Source organism: Mytilus trossulus, chromosome 1, assembly GCF_036588685.1.
Source record: "Mytilus trossulus isolate FHL-02 chromosome 1, PNRI_Mtr1.1.1.hap1, whole genome shotgun sequence".
NCBI lineage: Eukaryota > Metazoa > Mollusca > Bivalvia > Mytilida > Mytilidae > Mytilus > Mytilus trossulus.
Genome location: NC_086373.1, coordinates 47,110,760 through 47,125,590, shown reverse-complemented (window position 1 = coordinate 47,125,590; position 14,831 = coordinate 47,110,760). Strand labels below are relative to the sequence as shown.

The window sequence follows — 14,831 nt, the reverse complement described above, 5'->3', positions numbered from 1 at the left end:
ACTAGTGGTATCACACTAATAACCATACTATATACTAAGTATCTGTAAGAAGATACATGTAGCTCTTTCACAGTACATTGTTAAACTTAAAGATAAATTTATACCACAATGACAAATATTAATGATGGAATGAGATTATACATGTATATATACTGTTTTATATTGTTACATGTACAGTACATACATAAATGAAAATCAACACCAAACCGTTGTCATAATTCATATAAAAAAAAAGAAATGAAAAGGGTGGTATGATTGGTAATCTGGTAATCAGACACCAGCCCTATACAAAATGACAAAAAAGAAATAAAGCTTACCAAACAACACTTTTACAATCAGAAAAAAAAACTATACAAGTACATACATCAGTAAGAAATAGCCATGAAATGACAAATATTAAACAATACATACAAGAAAACTAATGGCCACATCAATGTACAAACGGAAAATCAAGATATACACCAAAAAATTACAAGCCCTGTTTTACATGCTTCTTACTAAGGACCAACACAGTTTGTAACAATGTTTTAGATTTTAACGAGAGAAATTTAAGAAATAATTCATGGGGGCTTGAATATATCGTTATTTTACCACGGGTTGGCCCTTTATGACAAATATTTTACCCTGAGCGATAGCGAGGGGTAAAATATCGGCATAAAGGGACAACCCGTGGTAAAATCTAGATATATTCAAGCCCCCATGAATTATTTCGATTCTAATAGGACAAATACGGCAATTGTTTTGGATCGAAGCGCTCTAGGTGATGGCCATTATTTGCCGTTCCCATAAATTAACGCACTTTTAGATTGGCGTAACAGAACGGAGCAAATAGAATAAGTGACATGCTAAAACTATTCACAAAACTTAATTAGACAGATTTGGATGAATTTTAATGATTATTTACTTATATGTCTTCTATGTATATAAAAAGTGGGCTTATAACTCATTTTAGCATCGTTTGTTTACGTTTCCTTGTTGTGATGATTTTCGGTATCAAAAGCGTGTATTTTCCCGTAAAATGCTTAAATTATAACGTCATCATTCTATGACGTCCGGTACTTCATTCATAAAAAAAACATATGACGTGGGAGTACGATCGGAACAGCCAATGCAATATATTCATATTTTACCACGGGTGTGTACTCAAAGCGTTTGAAGGACGTCATGTTAGAATTATGTATTACTGAAAAATTATTACACCAGGGTTTTCGATATCACAAACTAGTCAAAACTTTTACTAAATTTTATCATCGGTATAAAGACATCATTCGTAAATATAGCTCAACATGCAGACTTTTTATACGTTCAGGTATTTCACATCCATTTTTTTATGGAAATATTCTTTATAAAGCACAAAGGTGTCAGTATTCACCGCAGAAACTTACAAAACCTTTAAATAGACTGATTAAGAAGGGATATAATTACGATACTGTTGTCAAGTCATTAAAGATTGCATATTTTGGCGTTAATATTGAGTCACTGATAAGGTCTTTGCGTCGGAACTAAAGACATTTATTCTAAAAACAGTTGTTGGCATGACACGGGTTATGTTCTTCTCATATATGTGATGATGGTATGATACTAAACCCCTAACGGGAAGGATTGTGCCTGATGTTCATATGATGAAATCATAATCTTTCAGTCAGTTTAATTGAAGTCTGGAGCTGGCATGTCAGTTAACTGCTAGTAGTCTGTTGTTATTTATGTATTATTGTCATTTTGTTTATTTTCTTTGGTTACATCTTCTGACATCAGACTCGGACTTCTCTTGAACTGAATTTTAATGTGCGTATGGTTGTGCGTTTATTTTTCTACATTGGTTAGAGGTATAGGGGGAGGGTTGAGATCTCACAAACATGTTTAACCCCGCCGCATTTTTGCGCCTGTCCCAAGTCAGGATTCTCTGGCCTTTGTTAGTCTTGTATTATTTTTATATTAGTTTCTTGTGTACAATTTGGAAATTAGTATGGCGTTCATTATCACTGAACTAGTATATATTTGTTTAGGGGCCAGCTGAAGGACGCCTCCGGGTGCGGGAATTTCTCGCTACATTGAAGACCTGTTGGTGACCTTCTGCTGTTGTTTTTTATTTGGTCGGGTTGTTGTCTCTTTGACACATTCCCCATTTCCATTCTCAATTTTACATTCATATGGTAGTTGTGTTCTATATGTGTGAGGCAAAATTTTCTCATTGCTTAAACCAGTGGTATTCAAAGTATTAAATCCAGAACAAAGTAAAAAAAGAATAACAGCTGAAGAATAACATCCAGATGTTTTAAAATTCAATTAACACAAAAAAAAACATCATTAGCGAAAGGCTATCTTCATATTATACATTGTAATATTTACAATGAATCATTTAATAATTAGAAAACAGAACCTACAATGTACATGTATAGCTGCAGATTCTTTTTTTTTTTTTTTTTTTTAGATATAATGGATAAATGATTGACTGTGTTGAATTAAAACCAAGATAACTCAGCTATTTATGAACATTAAAAAAGTTTTTGTTGACTGCAACAAAAATCTAGAATAAGGGATAGTAATATTGCTGTGTTAACATCCACTCCATTAGTGATTGATCCAAAACCTAAATGTTCCAGAAAGTAGAAGACCTGGCCATTGATACTACATGAACAAACATTGTTAATAAATGTCATTTGTAGAGCAGGATCTGCTAACCCATCCAGAGCACCTGAGATCACCCCCAAGTTTTGGTGGGGTTCTTGTTGCTCAGTCTTTAGTTTTCTATGTTGTCTTAAGGGTACTTTTATTTGTCTGCATGTCTTTTTTAGTTTTAGTCATGGAATTGTAAGTTTATTTTTCGGTTTATGAGTTTGCTGTTCATCTGGTATCTTTAGCTCCAATATTACAATTTGTCTGTTTTAATATGATTGTGTTAAACCTCTTTATCATAGTTCAGTGAGCATTGGTGAGTGACTATATAGCTACTCGAAGAATTGTTTGCCATGTTGATTCTCTATTATAAGTTATATGCTAACTATTTTTGTATGTGTGCAACTATATGGTCATAATGCCAATCTAACAGTTCTCATTTGACCACATAATCATTGATAATTCACAAAGTTAAGTATCCTAGTTCAAGTCAGTATCTCAGATATGATAGATTCTTACATTGATACCAGTGAATTATCGGATTCATCCAAACGAGATAGTTAAATTATCAATTTTAAAGTCCGAGCCGCCTCGGCGAGGACTTTAAAATTTATAATTTAACTATCGAGATTGGATAAATCCGATAATCCACGAGTAACTATGTAAGAATCTGTTTCTCTAATGATTAAAAATACATTTTCTTTTTTTTGTTAACCGAAAATCACCTTCGAGTGCCTTTTACATTGCACGAAGTTGTCAATTTCATTTAATGAATGGCTATTATTTATTCTGAATTTATTGAACCATTATGCATAAAACTAATTTTTGACTCTTCACATTGAATAATCCGCGAAGCGGATTATGTCAAATGTGAAGAGTCAAAAATTAGTTTTATGGTTCAATAAAATCAAAATAAATTATTGCCATTCATTATAAATAAATTTGTATCAAAAATAAGGCTAAAACAACTTTTTATATTATTTATCTTGACAATAACAACGTACACACATGTTGGCGTATGAATACGTGCAACGTCAGAGTGGGCGTGTCGCCATCAAAATTGACAACATTGAAAATAAAACTAATAATTTTAACCAATCAGAAGACAGTAAATACACAAAATTTATTTATTAACACCTGTTATCGTATTTTGATTCATTCCTGTTAGCTAAAAAGGGCATGACCCTCAAAATCATCCAATGATCTTTTGAGATCACCAGCACGTTGATTAAATTTTTTTATACAATGGGTTCGGAAAGGGATACATTTCCATAGAGTTAGCGAAAAATATATATAGCATAGCAAATTATATTATTTGTACTATATTGTAAGGTGAACATATCTGTCCGGCAAGTATAATATAAACACCTGTCATTTATCAATAATTCAACACAACATGAGGTCCTCTGATGTTCAGTACTTCAGTACTTTGATTATCCTATTATTTTTTTTTCATTTCCTTTTTGTGTCAATTCTGACAGTGTTGTCTTTGTCCATCATCCTCTAATATATTAAATATATACACCCTATCCAGAACTTCATTTATATATATGACAGGGCAGGCATCGTTATTTGTGAGTTGTATGAAACATATTTAGAACGAACATTAAATCTTATTCTGTAAGCTTATAGTTTACATTTTATTTAGATCTAAAGGAGATACTACAAACCCAATATAAAAATAATTACATTTTCAAAGTATAATTTATTCAAATAAATCCAGACAAAAAAAAAAAAATTATGTTAAAATGTTATTTCTCTAAAAACTTAAGACACTGTGTAAAGGGAGGCAAATCAATTTTTCCAAAAAAGGTGCCGTATCGCCAGCTGATGGTGCTATATCAGCAGGTGCTCTATCGGCAGGTGAGTGATCTAGACCTTACTGGAATTATCACTAAATTTGTGTTTTAAATTGCTATTTTCTTCACATCGATTAACATTACACAAAAGACATTTGGCACACATATGAACCATGTGTTATTGATGTAATCAGAGTAAAAATCCCGTGAAAGTAACAAGTAATAAATTTTCTTTAGTTCAAAATGTGGTAAATTTAAGCTAAAAAATAGCCATACTAAACTCATGAAAATACTTATTTTAAATTATATAAATATTTTCAGCTTTCATTTTATGAAAAAGTTTAATTTTTAAACTATTCTAACTAAATGAAGAGTATCATTTGAACAAATAACATAGAAAGCAATAATTTTATTTTTTGTGTCGAAGATGGTCTGTATGATGAGGTATCTGTGGGTACCCTTAGAAACCACTTAATTTTGAAAAACGTGACCACGGGAGCATACGACGACATTCATGATTAAAAAATATAATGATTTTCCAATCGTTTGCATATAAATATAGCCGTATGTTATCCATTAACTTAAACTCGTTAACTAGACGTCTTGTTCGATACTGGGCACCCTACTATTAATATTAAAATATATTCAGGCATATACATTATTTTTAATTCATGCTTGTCTCTAGATCTGCAAGTGTTGATCGGGAATAAACACGTGATGCATTATGATCCAATCGCAGCTTACCGCCCAAAATTGATGACATATGTTGAATGATTTTCTTCTAGATTTGCTGCTTATTTGAACGTGCATTACATGAACACTTTTTGTTATAGGATCAATCGTGGATTGGTGAGTTTATAGGGATTTTATCTTTTGATAAGATTTGAATTTTATTTACTTAGGGACGACATCAAAAATTCAATGAAGGATAAAAAACTTAATTTACATATTTTTTTTCACTGACCCCCTACCCCCCTCTTAACTTAATTTGGGAAAAATTTATTGACCAATATGGATATATGTAAAAATCAATGTCGGATAACCAAATCTTGCAGCAGTTCAACCCACCCCCAAACTATTTGAATTAAGTTTTTTTTTTATCTTACATTGATCTTTTGATGTCGTCCCTTAATATTTCCTGTCTTATTTGTATTGAAACATCATACACGTCAGTATCATCATTTCTTTACTTTCAGCATTGTCCAAAATACTACTCATATCCATAAATTGAAGAAAACATTTATTGACCGAACATTTTGCTTCATAAAGGGGCGGTATGTTCTTTTTTGAGTGTATCAACTATTCACTTTTCAATGCCATCCCTCATTTTTTGGGGGTTTAAATTAGCACTATTTTCGCTATTCGGAAAATCCGGAATCATGCAAAACATTAATTTTTCATCTGCATAACCATAAACAAAAATTCTCATAAAATTTGGGATCAAAATATCTTTTTTTAGGAGAAAACCATACCCCCCTTTTTAAAGTTAAAATGTCCCTTTAACAGGTCGGGACCACTACCTTATATGGAATGCATAAATTAGCATACTTATGTTCTCGCACACGTAATTGTTTATTTACATGTGACGCAATTTATTTTTACCTAGGTTTTTGACCAATCCACTAAATGAGTCACAATGCATGATGGACTACTACGTGTTTACAATCAACAAAGAACACGTGTTATTTACTGAAATACAACACATTTTTTCGTGCAATGCGGGATTCACAATTTGGCATAGTTTTTCATTTTGTGTATTCTCATTTATAGTTCGTGATATAAAGTATTACTTCCATGCTCAGATTAACGAAGAGTTGTTTTAACGAAGAGTTGTTTCTATGCGAAGAAAACAGGGTTTGAATTACCCGATATATAGCCATTAACATGTTTGATGATGGCACAGAGATTTCATGTATTCGTCTACCAGACAGCAACGAAACAACAGCGAAAAAACAATTACCCATGAGACAAACCTACTAGTGTAATAATAAACCGTCGATGACAGCCAGTGCTAATATTCACGAGTACAGCAATTTTCGTATATTTAAGTAAAGGCAAATGTTTGATCCTTGAATTTTGTGTTCGTAAAAAAGGCGAAGAAATATTTATATACATGACAGTGATACAAAATCTATAAGTATTTATTTTTGTCACATTTCAGTATATGGGACTTCCAAACTATTCCCTTTGTTTTCAAGGTTGTGAAGTCAGCAACTGTAGTTTCAGTTTGTTCGTTTTTTTAACAGGCTCGTACATATGTACTTTTGCCAAACTGAATAAATCATTACAGCTGATTTCTTATACCTGCAAAGTAAAAATTTTGTTGGCTTGCTTGCTTTGTTTGTATTGTTGTTTATACAAGCTTTGAAAATAAGATTGACATCTTTAAACAATATATATATATATATACATAAGTACGTCTGAGTCAGTGACAACCCTACAACAGATGTATCCATCGGATCGCCATCAATGGCTGTGTACATAATGTATATACAACTCGTCTAAACATCAACCCAACAATGTTAGATCTGTAAATTTGCTTTCGCAAATTTTTGGTTCTTCCCTCGCTGGGATTCGAACCCATGCTACTGTGATATCGTGACACAAAATCGCCTGCACTGCAGCCGTCTCGCTAGACCACACGACCACCTGGGCTCTCAAAAAAAGAGCTTTCGGTGGGCATGTGTTACCTTTCCACGTCAGTTTTAATCTTTGCTTGATTTATGGGCGTCAAGTTGGTTACCTATTCCCTATTCCCTATTCGTAATCTATTCCCTATTCCCTATTCGTTACCTATTCGTTACCTATTCCCTATTCCCTATTCGTTACCTATTCCCTATTCCCTATTCGTTGCCTATTCGTTACCTATTCCCTATTCCCTATTCGTTGCCTATTCGTTACCTATTCCCTATTCCCTATTCGTTACCTATTCGTTACCTATTCGTTACCTATTCCCTATTCCCTATTCGTTACCTATTCGTTACCTATTCCCTATTCCCTATTCGTTGCCTATTCGTTACCTATTCCCTATTCCCTATTCGTTGCCTATTATATATATCTTTATTTCCTCCAATAATGAAGAGCATAAGTTAGATCGATAGTTATAGTAAAGTTGGAAGATAGGACAGTATATGTACATACAATATATCAAAATTAACCTTTACACAAATATATAAATGTGAAGAATTAAATTAAATGTTTATCAGCCTAAGAAAGTAGCAATTAATGTTCACACAGTAAAATCTTTAACATAACTAATTGTCTAATATGTAGAAATTGTTCTTTTCATCTAATTCAAGTCGCACACATCCAGTATATGTTTGTGATGCAGGCCCTTTGAAACATAGTCCGTTCATCTTCGTTTAGATCGAAGTCTGTATGACATGATAAGATGCATGCTAAAAAGTCTTCGTCAGTTAAGCTATGTAGATAGGCACTGAATTCGATTGGACCTATATCTATTAAATCACACCAAAACTTGTCCCTTTTTGACTGGAAATTTTCACAAGAAAGTACGATGTGAATAGTTATATCACCGAAAAACCTTCCGCACTTGTCACACAGAAAAAACGGTTCTTCATATGGACGGGTTAAGGTACATAGGTTGACAATAAAACGGCACTGTTCTATAAGTAATGGATGTTTTCGGCTATAAGTCCAAGCAGGATGAAGACCTTTGGAAAGTGTATGTATACGACTGAAGAATTTAAAATCTTTGTCTATTTGTGTCCTGAAACGCCACAACGATTCCTCGATTTCTTGGACGGCAACTTTAACTTTCTTCTTCCATTGAATGTAAGTTGGGAAATGACCTGTACTCAGGTAAGTATCAAAGTCTGACAATCCATAATTGATCAAAATTCTATGTATATCGGGAATAAATCCAAGTTGGTGTTTCACACAGTTATATTTAAATTCCATAGCTCGGGTGAGAAATATCTGCTTTGAAAGCATAGAGTCTTTCATTAGTATTAACTTTCCAAGAAATAATAATTTCCGTTCATCTATGTATGACTCGGCGGATTTCCATCCAATCAACGCATTTACCATATCAGATCTAGTTTGCCTTGGTAGTCCCTGTATAGATTTACACACATATCGCTGTGCACGTTCTAATAGTAAAATCTCGGTGTTGGTAATTTCGGTCCACAATTCACACTCGAAAAAAGCTTTCGTGAAACATACCTGACGAACTATACGGTTACAAGTGTCAATACTGATAACAGAAGGATGTAAACCTGATTTGATTAACCCTAATGCTGAAGATCTTAATGTTCTGCAGGCTTGAAGTGTTCTGTCCATGGAATTAAGGTTACTGTTCAATAGGACTCCTACGTGTCTAGCGGAAATTTCCAATTGTATGCTGCTGTTGTACAGTAGAATATCCGTATGTTGTTTTGATTTGGAAAAATTAAGTTGAATGCTTTTTAGTGGATTAAACTTAAATTTCCAATCAATGCTATAATTTTCGCATATTGTTACCATCGTTTGCATGTTACAACAGTTAGTACTGATCAAAGCGATATCATCTGCTTGAACGGGTGATGAAATATGAATGTCTGTTACGAGTATGCCACGTCTACAGTCGGAAAGCTCTTCTAACAAGTCATTAATGTATAACAAATACAATTTAGATGATAAGCTGCTCCCTTGGCGAACACCACGATAAACTGGGAAGAAACGTGAGATTTGTCCGTTGTAAAGAACTGCACTTTTAGCGTCCGAGTACATATTAGCTATAAGCAACCATAGTTTTCCAGTTACTCCATATTCAAGCAGTTTGTACAACAATCCGTTGTGCCAAACCGTGTCAAATGCCTTTGTTGAATCAAGTAAAACAACTATAACTTTTCCAAGTCTTTCAATATGGTGATAAACGGATTCATGGATATTGAATGATGTATGTAAACACGATAGACACTGCTGATATGCCGTTTGTTGTGGATTTGGAAAAACATTTGTTGTCTTTCTTCAATTCAAGTTTTAAATCAATGATTTTATCAAACACTTTTCCAATACACGGTGCTAAACTTATTCCTCGATATGAGTTTGGATCACTTTTACATTTGTTTCCTCCTTTAAATAAAGGAACAATCAAACTTGATTTCCAAGATTTTGGAGAATAAAAGTTGTAACAAACTAAGTTGAAAAGTTTTGTCATGTGATTTCTCAAACTGTTTCCACCGTATTTCAGATGTTCATATTCGATGTTATCCAATCCAGACGCTTTATTATTTTTTAGGCACTTCAATACCTTTTCCACTTCGTTAACTGTAATATGTAGCTTAGTATTGTCATAAAATGTTCCTCTGAAATCTTTGTGAGCATCATCAACAGTCTTGGTTATAGCCCGTTCCTTGTCACTAACCGGTTCTGATTCAGTATTTTGTTTGAAGATTGACTCGAAGTGATCTGCCCATCCATCTAAGATATCATCCTGAGTCGAACATTGTCTTCCATTTACAATTAGTTTTGATAAGCAGCTTTTAGACTTTTTATTTTTGTTCAGAAATGACCAGAGACGTTTTTGATCTATATCGAAATCCTTTTCGAGTGAATCATATGTTTCTTGCATATGCTTTTGATATGCATTTCGTAATTCCCGTCGGAAATTTCGTTTGGCTGATTTGTATTCTTGAAATATGACGTGTTCACCTCTTGGTCTATTACAAGAAATCCATTGTTGGCGTTTTGAAGCCATATTTTCATGCAGCGCTTTTACGTGATTAGTCCAGTATGGTTTAAGGTATTTTACGAAAGTTTTGTGTGGTAAAGTTTCTGTTTCAGCTTGTTGTATTGCATCGACGATGTTCGAATAATAACACTCTATATCACAATTAGAACATCCTAAACTCGGTATCTCCACGCCCCAAAGATGCTGTGAAGTTGCAAAAGAGAAGTCTTCCAAATTGTTCTTTTCTCGAGCCTTATTCCATGATACCTTAGGTTGTTTTATTATTGTTTCCGTGTCTGCAATTACTGTATTGTCTAATTTTAGTTTTGCTATAATTGGATGATGATCCGAAACATTAAACGAATGGTCGTCTAACACTCTTGCAGAATCAATCAGACTGATATTATCCTTTGATATCAAAATATGGTCTATAGCAGTAGATGGACCACTTTCATACGACTGAAATGTAAATGTACTTCCTTCCCCAAAGGATTGTAAATGTAAGGAAACAAGACGCAATTCGTCCAAAAATTTCGCAAATGTTACTGATCGTTTATCTTTAACGGAATTAAATGATCTCGGTCCATTTACTTTGGCGTTTATATCTCCAAGAATGATGACCGTACCTAGCTGAGAGTATATCATGTATATGTCGTACAGTCGCTCAACGTAAATTCTAAAATGTTCGAATGACTTTGACGATGCAGGTAAGTATACGCAGAAACAATATATATTCTCTGAGTGAATGGTGTGAATTTCTATTCCTGTTATACGCGTGTCCTCTATATCAATACTTTCAACATATTTGACAATTGAAGATTTAACAATAAAAGTCACACCACCTTCCATGCGAATTTTAAACGCTTCAGGGTAGTCATCATCAACACATTTTGGATTTACTGATGAATAAGTCGAATCAATACTTTCGAGTACATTTACACAGTGTCTACGCAACCAATGTTCCTGTAAAGCACATATATCAACATTGTGGTTTTTCAAGCACTCCACTAAATATGGGACACTTGACATAATCCTTCTACAATTCCATGACATAAATGTTAGTTTGCTGGACATGTTCATTAAAGTGTCACATAAGATATATATAATTACTAGATATGTTAATTTGTTAATTGCCATATTTTTCATTCTTATAACCGGTTCTTTCTTGTAGCTGACGACGGGATAACCAACGTTTGAAAAAAATGCCGTCTGGCCAAAAGTTAGAATCATACACTCTTTCTTTTTCTGAGTGTCGAACATTTAGTTGAGCAGAGTTACTATATAATCCTTTGGTGAAAAATCGAATATAGGTGAACTTGACATTATTTTCAAGTAGGAAGGCTCGCATGTCACTTTCGGTGCAGTCTTTCCTAATTCCGCCGACATACAAACGTTCGACTCGTTTATCAGATACTCCTCTAAAATTGTTTAACGAAACCATGTTTTGATCACTCGATATAACAACTTCAATGTGTTCAGGTGCAGATTGATTCTGTGTTTGTTTTTCCCCATGATTTTCTATAGTCTTGGACATTTCAAATGAGCTGAATTCTAACATACTACTATCATCAATAACTATGTCTATATTTGTAGAATTATCAGTAATTATATCTTTTTCCCCTCTATACTGATGTTCAGTTGTTGACTTTCTTTGTTCTTTATCTGTTAGCTCTTCCATTTGAGATTTTGACAGACGTTTTGGACTGACGAACGAAATGAGATCAATGTCGCTGCCAGTACTTATTTTCGGTGACTTTGGATAGTTCTTTGTTTTTGTTTTTGTCTTCTTCATGTCACCACTTTTGTGTAAATCTAAGATACTTCTGTTGTTCACTGTGATGTCTGATTTTACTGTGTCTATTTCGTCATTCAAATCATATATATCTTTTCTCACTAATTTTAAGTTAGCACGTAAAGCATCTACTCCGCTAAATTTCGAGTCTTCCAGCCTTGTTATTCTAGAATCTACAGACTTTTCGAACATTTTCAACGCATTAATATCTTCATTTACTGACTGTATCTTTGTTGAGTTATTTCCTGTTTCTGTTGCAAGAGAACTTATTACTGTGTCAATTTCTGAGATATCCTTTTTGACCTCAATCAAGTTTGGACTAGTTTGCTTAGTCTGATGGTTTTCATCTGTGAGAGTTTTGATTTTGCATCTTATTTCGGCCATGAATTCAACTAAACCAGAGTCAGATTTGTCAATCGAATTTTGGAGTCGATATATTTTATCTGCTTGTTTCTTCACGACATCTTTTAACGTTTCGTTTTCTTTAATCATATCGTGTATCCTTTTATCAATATTATCAATATCTTGTGCGTTTTCACCTTTCATTGTCATTATATCGCGATCCAACCGTGCTAAGCCTTCTTTGAGGAATAAGTCGTTGGAACTGTCTGTTCCTACATCTTGTCCGTTATCAGATGATCTACAGTTTTGTGATTGCCTTGGTCCTTGCGATTTTGGAATATTAATAGTTTCTAGCAATTCGTCGTTACAATTGTCATTCAATGCAACATACAAAATAAAGCAATCTTTGGCTAATTTTTGTAATAATGTGTCCCCATTTTTTGAACGTGCTCCGTATCGCTTTTTCAAAGTTGCTGTCTTGTATGGAAAATTTTCCCGATCTCTAACTTCCGAAAAGAAGCGCATTCGTATTTCTTCAAGTTTATGTGTATCACTGCTAGTTGTTTGGATAAGTTTTGAAATGAAGGTTTCTTTTGGGCAGCCTCTGAAATTTTCATCGAAGTTATTGAGTATTGCATCTTGAGATGATATATCCATATAGTTAAACACTAAATCGTCGGGTCCTTCGAACTCATTTAAATCATCCCTCGTTTTATTTTGTGTCAGATCCATTTCATTGTTTGTTGCTATGTGACTATCATCTTGACCATATTGTAAATACAACGAACCAACCGCTTGGAGCTCAGTTATCGTGTAAGAGTCGTTCATAATAACTGAGTATAGTAGTGCGTATTCGGATAGTTCCACAAGTCCTTGTCTGTATTTAAACGTTTCGTCTGCTATTAACTGTAGAAATCATATACAAGTATACCGTATTCCGCTGTAGGCAATTAATAGAGTCCAAAGTCCAACTTAATAATTACGGACGATCGTTGACAATAGAGTACACACTATATACCCTTAGTGAGATGTTTTCACTGTTGTGTTGTGCAAATTGTTTCATATATTCTGTTTTATACGAATTATAGATAAATGTTTTAACTCACAAATTTGAATGTTAGCAATCCTGGTAATATAGAATAAGCATCCAGTTCATAAATAAATCCAAAAAAATCGTTTTAACACTCAAAATCCCAATATTAATATGGAAACGGCACAATTGTGAATAAAAACAGTTTTTGGTTTTTTGTGAACTGTTTGGATATGCTTCAACTCAGAATCATCATATTTTAAAACAATGTAGGTTCCCACTATATACAGGTGTTGGATGATTTTGGCGATCATTGGAACTACTATGTTGCCATGAAGACTACACCAAAATTTTAAAATTCTCAAAATGCTCAAAACTTCATGAAACTTCACAGTAATGCTGAGCAACATTGGTAGATGTGGCATTTGGAGTTGGAATTCCCAAAATAGGTCTTGTTACCATGGAAACAATGCAAAAAGGTCAAAAATTTCAAAAATAAGAATTTTCAGCAAACTTGATGAAACTTTACAGGAATAGTAACTTGCATAGACAGAGTTGGATTTTGAAGTTTGAATTTTCAAAATGGCCGCCGTAACCATGGAAACAGCAAAAATATCAAAAATTTTTAAATGTGACAACACTCCACAAAAGACCAAAATGACACAGAAATTATCAACTATAGGTCACTGTACGGCCTTCCACAATGAGCATAGATTAAACCGTGTAGTCACCTATAAAAGGCCCAGACATGACAACCTCACACAATTCAAACAACAACACTGACGGCCGTATTTCATATACAAACAAATAAACGGAAAACAAATAAGTAACACAAAAACAAACGATAACTACTTAATTTCAGGCTCTTGTCTAGGGACAGGCACATACTAACATACTGTGGTGGGGTTAAACATGTAAGCAGGGTCTACATCGTTTCGGAGCGTGCTATTACCTTGTTAAATTCGTTCCATCACTCGCTTATAATTCGCTTGTAATACGTGTATCATACGTTGCACCTTTCAAAACATGATTTTTAATTGTTTTGTTGTCTCTGGTAGTAGATTTGGGTTCTTAAAGGTGATATAACTCTATATGCGCATTTGTATCCGTTATAGCGCTCGGATAATACCCTGTTAAATCGTTACTTATTCGCTTTTGATACGTTTGTTGTACGTTACACTTTTAGAAAAGGATTTTCAATTGTGTTCATAAATCTGGTGGTAATAATGTTTTCTTATAGATGAAATACCCCTATTAGCGCGTATGTACTCGTTCCAGCACTCGGATAATACCCTGTTACTTATTCGTTCCTGATTCGCTTTTAATGCGCGGGGTTAACGTTGCACCTTGAAATAAAGCGTTTTTTTTAATTGTGTTCATGTCTCTGGTGGTAAGAATGTGTTCTAAGAGATGAAATTACCCTATTAGCGCGCATGTACCCGTTCCAGCACTCGGTTAATACCCTGTTACCTATTCTTTACCTATCCGTTACCTATTCACTTATAATACGTTTGTTGTACGTTGCACCTTTTAGAAAAGGAGTTTTAATTGTGTCCATGTCTCTGGTGTTAACAATGT

General features: G+C 33.8%; 1 long non-coding RNA gene across 1 annotated transcript in view; it reads left to right on the top strand.

Annotated features, from left to right (window-relative positions):
- The first annotated feature begins 5,188 nt into the window (after positions 1-5,188).
- The window catches only part of LOC134708261 (uncharacterized), a 31,366-nt gene continuing 21,723 nt past the window's right edge, over positions 5,189-14,831 (top strand). Inside the window, exon 1 of the long non-coding RNA XR_010105821.1 lies at positions 5,189-5,264. This is a non-coding gene — a long non-coding RNA (uncharacterized LOC134708261). The remainder of the gene's footprint in view (positions 5,265-14,831) is intronic.